Source organism: Belonocnema kinseyi, chromosome 1, assembly GCF_010883055.1.
Source record: "Belonocnema kinseyi isolate 2016_QV_RU_SX_M_011 chromosome 1, B_treatae_v1, whole genome shotgun sequence".
Taxonomy (NCBI): domain Eukaryota; kingdom Metazoa; phylum Arthropoda; class Insecta; order Hymenoptera; family Cynipidae; genus Belonocnema; species Belonocnema kinseyi.
In genome coordinates, this window is record NC_046657.1 from 166,449,872 (window position 1) to 166,455,574 (window position 5,703).

A 5,703-nucleotide genomic window follows, 5' to 3' on the forward strand; every position below is an offset into this window, starting at 1 on the left:
GTCACAGAAACACGAGAGCCTGCATGAAAAAATGTATGGACATAAAAGAAGCTAGAGAAGTATGCCAGGGCAGGAAAGTATGGCGGCAAATAGTTAATAAAAAGAGTGTCAATAGAGTGAATGACGCCTGAAACAAAGACCTTGGCTATTAATGGACCCAAGTGGTGAACCTTACATAACGACTTCGTGAGGTTCTTCGCTTGGGGTGATTGCTATTCTGGATCAATCTGAAAAATATCTATCCCTTCCACACACTACTCCTTTCCCCTGCCGAGTGAGTCACGCCTACCCCGAAAGGGAAATGGCTTAATGGTGTAATTAATAATTATCATGGCTGCTGCAAGTGTTCCACTCACTAATTGGAAGGCATTTCTGACATTCTGCTTTTGAAAATTGTTCGGAAACAGGTGTTCTCTGGATATATTCCCAAGCATATTCAATAGTTCTTGCAGAGTCAGCTTTTCAAGTGTCAATAACATCCTGGAAAGAAACTTCTTCCTCCTCAATTATGAGGATTCTGTACCTTTGCCAAGCACTAATAAGGTTTTTTATGATGTGACAAAAGTCATGAAACGCCAAGATCTTTTTTTCCGTGCAGAAAAAACGGTTTTGCTTTAGTGACTCCCAGTTTTGTATAAGCTGATCTGTTAGGACTTCCTTGGTCACAACCGAAAAGCTTAACGTCAGCACCGCATTCTTCGGCTTTGTCACAAGTTTGTCGCATTAGAGTAACTATGTTGTCAGCGCAAACATTGTCATGGGCTAAAACGTACAAAATTATGAGTCGCCACCGATGAAAAGGATGCAAACCGTTCAGAGTCATTGCAAAAACTTTATTGGCACGCCTATCTGTTCTACCCAGGTGGCCAAGATCTTCAAACACCTCAATGGTATCCATCTTGGAGTCGTACTCCAAACGCTCGATGATGTCCATTTAATTCATTTTTCCCACGCAACTTCTTGCACATTCTGGCAATTTTTTTAAGACTTCTGTCAAAGTTGTCATCGAGACAGAAAGAAATCCAGGATATACCTCGTTTTTAGCAATCCAAGTTTCCACACTTCTGGGATGTGGCAGCATCAAACGTGCCTTCCCCATTCTTTCATATGCAGATGCCGAATAGTAATGCCAGAGAATAGCCATAATCTCTCATTCGAGGAATAAGGTTCTTGCCACTTGGTATGAGGTCAAATCTGCAGTTTTATCATTGCCCTGCGTAGCTTTTCCTGGACATTCTGTCCATCCAAAAATGTGTCAAGGTCCAATTTAATCGGTTCTTCTCAGACTGTGGAGGCTTTGCGTTTGCACTTTTTTGTGTAGTCTGTTTTGAGAGCATAGCACGAAGCATGTTATTCTCAGATTGCAACATTAGCATTCTATCTGCATCGCTGTTCTCGCCAACTTTCTCATCTTCGTTGGTGACTATTCCATGTTTTGCTGCTGGTCTGACTTAAATTTCTTCCTCAAAAACTTTTGGAAGAGATGGTGGGGGATTAATGCTACTTACCTCGTATCTTCTTTCTGCAGATTGTTTGTCAAACTCTGGCATGTACTCATCCACTTGATAGTAGTGGATAGGAACTGCAGTACGAATCAACTTTTGATGAGGGGCAGGAGTCGTAAAATCTGCAGATCGGAAGTGAAGGTGGCATAACCCTAACGTGTTCTACGGCATTTCCCTTCCGCAATCCTTGTAAAAAATGTTTATGAATATGTCAACAACTTAGTTCGTAGTCTTAGGAGTAGAACTTCAATATTGAATTAAAAATATTAAAAATTAAACAGTAACTGATTTTACAAGATTATTATGGATCTGTTCAAAATTAAAAAATTTACATATTTGAATTTAAAAATTGAAATGTTTACATTTAAAAGTCTTAGTATTTCAAGAAATGTTTATGTCAAATTGAGTTTTTATATAGAATGTTCAACATAGAATAATAATTGTACTCTTTATTAATTTGTAACTTGAGAGTAAAAGTGTTGAATTTTTATTTAACACATTTCCAAAGATTTACAAAATTGTAAAACAAAATCTGAACAATTTTGAGGCAATTTTTTCAGGATTTCACAAAAATTTAAGAAAAACTGGGTTTGATTTTAAAAGATATGTTTTTTGAAAAAATGTGAAACATAATTGGAGAAGATGTCAAAAAATGCAAAAGAAAATTGAGATTTGGATAATTTCCGAATTAAATTTTTTAAATTCTATTTTTAAAAATTACATAATTTAAAAGTAATGTTTACAAGTATTTCAAATCATTTTAAAAACTGTAAGAAATGTGGACGATTGTAAAGCAATTTTTTGCAGGATTTAACAAAAATTTTAGAAAAAATGGAAATGATTTCAATAGATATTTAAAAGTTCAGAAAAAATCAATAATTTGAAAAGATTTAAAGTAATTTAAAAGAAAATTGAGATTTTTGACGATTTCAAAATCAAATTTAGATCTTTTATTTAAAAAATTACAGTTTAAAAAGAATGTTCGAAAACATTTCAAAATATCTCAAAACATTTCAAAAAATTAACAAAACTGTTTGCAAAATGTATATGGAATCATTTTGAAAGATATTCAAAAGTTGTGAAAAAAGTTCAAAAATAATTTGAAAATATTTGTTAAATTTTTATTTTTATTATGGGTATTGATCTTCTCGAAATCTAAATTTGACTTATTCTTTTCAAAAATTACGTAATTTTAATGGAATTTTTAACAATATTTCAAAACATTCCAAAATACTTACAAAATTGGTAAATAAAATTTGTTTGATCATTAGGCAATTTATTTAGGATTTCACAACAATTTCAGGAAAATTGGAAGTCTTTGTAAAAGATACTTCAAAGTTCTACATTTTTTAAAGGAAATTGAAAAGATTTTATTAGAAATTGTGTAAATTGAGATTTTAATAATTTGTATATTAAATTTTTCTGTAACATTCTTTTTGGAGGATCTAAAATAAAATTGAGGTTTGTGATGATTCCGAAATAAAATGTCGAGTTTTCATTTATAAAAATTACATAATTTTACGAGACTGTTTAAAAATATTTCAAAACATTTAAACAGATTAAAAAAATTGTAAAACAAATTTGGCAGATTTTTAGGTCATTTTTTGCAGAGTTTCACAACAGTTTGAGGGACCAAAAAGAAAGATCGAGTTCGTTAGCCAGCCATTTTTGATAACAATTCAAATGCAGTGTTTTCAAAATTTTTAAGAACACTTTTTTTTCAAGATTTTAAAATTCTATCGATAGCTGTTTATAGTAGACAAAAATACTAATAATTTATCCGTATGACTTCTTTTTGATCAAATAAAAATTACCAAACTTATACCATTTTCAAAACCCAAAAAACCAAAATTAAATGAATATTTGAAGCCGAACAAAGAGTGAAATGGTAGAAAGTCAAGGGTAGAAAAAAGGTACTTTTTCAAGGCCCAACAAGATTGTCTAGACAAGTTTTTAAGTTTTGCTTAAAAAAATCGAAAATTCAAATTTTGATCGCACAAGAAATAATTAATTATTACATTCTCATCCATAAGGAGAAGGTGAAAAGTGACTTTCGCGGATTTCATCAAATGTCGACGTTTTGAGGCCTCCTTCAGAAAAAAGTGTTTACGTCGGTGTCTGTCTGTCGTCTTCATTGTAGGTATCGTCGTCTTCATATCGCATAGCTTTCAAAAGACTTAATCGGATTGGATTGTGCTTTGGCACACAGTTGAGGGACCAAAAAGAAATATCGAGTTCGTTAACCAGCCTTTTTTGATAAACATTAAAAAAGAGCTTTCTCAAAATGTATGATTCCAATTTTTTTCACGATTTGAAAATTCTATCAACAGCCATTTATAATAGACAAAAGTACGAGCAATTTATCCTCATGACTTTTGTTGATAAAATCAAAATTACCAAAGTCATAGCATTTTCAAAGTACAAAACACCAAACGAAAATGAGCATTTTAAGACAAACGAAGAGTGACATAGGAAAAAGTTAAGAGAAGAAAAAAGTTAATATTGATTTGGCCTTTGGTACACTCGGCTAATGTCCTAAGCTAAATGCCAAGTTCGTTCGTCAAGCATTTTGAATAGAAATACTAAAAGTGAGCCCATTTTGAAAATTTTAGCGTACGCATTTTTTCATGATTCAAAAATTCTCTGTACAGTTGTTCATAACACTTAAAAAAAAATTTACTTTTCGATAGCCCTACAAGATTATCATATAAACTTTTTGAATTTTTTCGAAAAATTAAAAATTCAAATTTTGACCGCACAAACACTAATCAAAAATCGAAAATTGCGTTTTGCGGTCAAATTATGCAACATAGGAAAAAAATAATAAAACAAACATTGTACATCCAAAAATATTTATTTATAAAAAAACATTGGAAATACAAAAATAAAATTTTTCGACACACGACATAAGCTAAGCAAAAATAAATAGATAACGTTTTCTCACCGAAGGTAGAGCAAACAAATTTTTATTTATGGTTTTTTTTACATTCTCATCAGAGAAGGTATTCTCTCAGAATTCTCCGTACGCCAAGAGTAGCAAAAGTTTGATTTCCAAATGCCTTAGAAGATTATCATAACTTTTTGAATATTCTTGATAAATCAAAAATTCAAATTTTGACAAGATACAAAATAATGGAAAATCCAAAAGTTTAATTTTTGCATGCAACAAATAGTTTAGAAGTTAAAAAATGGTAAGGCTGCTCAGTAGACCGTATGTGTAAAGTTGAAATCATAAAGCAAACATTGGAAATATGCGAATTCGGTTTATGGAAAAACGACAAAAATTGCAATAAAACGTTGAATAACAAACTTTTTTTTAAAGAATGCACATTTTTTCAAATCAAGACAATGAAACTTCGTCTGTTTTGATACCAATGCAAGTTATCAATTATAATAATATACATTTATGGGAATGATATAAAATTTCAGGGATAAACTCGAGGGCGAAGCACGAGATACGTGATGAGAATGTGTTCGTTAAAGCCAAAGGAGCTTTAAAAAAAGAGAATTCACAATCACCAAATTACTGTTGTCGATGCTTTCACCTTTAGTTTCAAAAAGTCTATGCATAAATATCGAACGCGAACCAACAGTCGCGCGCCCTAGGCAGCACGCGTAGAGAATGTACCCACGAGGCGGGCAGATTTTTTTTCCTGATATTTATGTAAACGACAACTTTTTTAATATTCAAATTTATTTTTAATTATTGTTTGGACTATATAACAATAATCACAAATATATATTTCTGAAGGAAACATTTTCTTTGAAAATCTGCATATTATTTACAAAGTTAAAAAAATTTCTCCAAAATTGAATCACTAATTTAAAAAAAGTGAAAAGAACGTTTTCTGCATTCGAAGCAGATAGATTTTTTAGTTTATTTTTATACTGTTTTATATATTTATGATTATTTTAAATTCAGAGAATAATTTAGAAATACTAGGCAGTCTGATAAGTCCCTGAAAAATGAAACACGGAGACGTTGTTTTGGCCAAAGTCGGTTTTATTTTTCAACATACTCTCCTTTTAAGTCGATACAGCGAGTCGAACGATTTTCTAACTTTTTGATACCGTCCGAAAAGTACTCGATCGGAATGTCTCCAAAATACGCCTCAGTTTCAGCTATGAGCTCCTCATTTGAGTAAAAACACTTATCGGTGAGCCATCTCTTCAGGTTAGGGAACAAGTAATAGTCGCT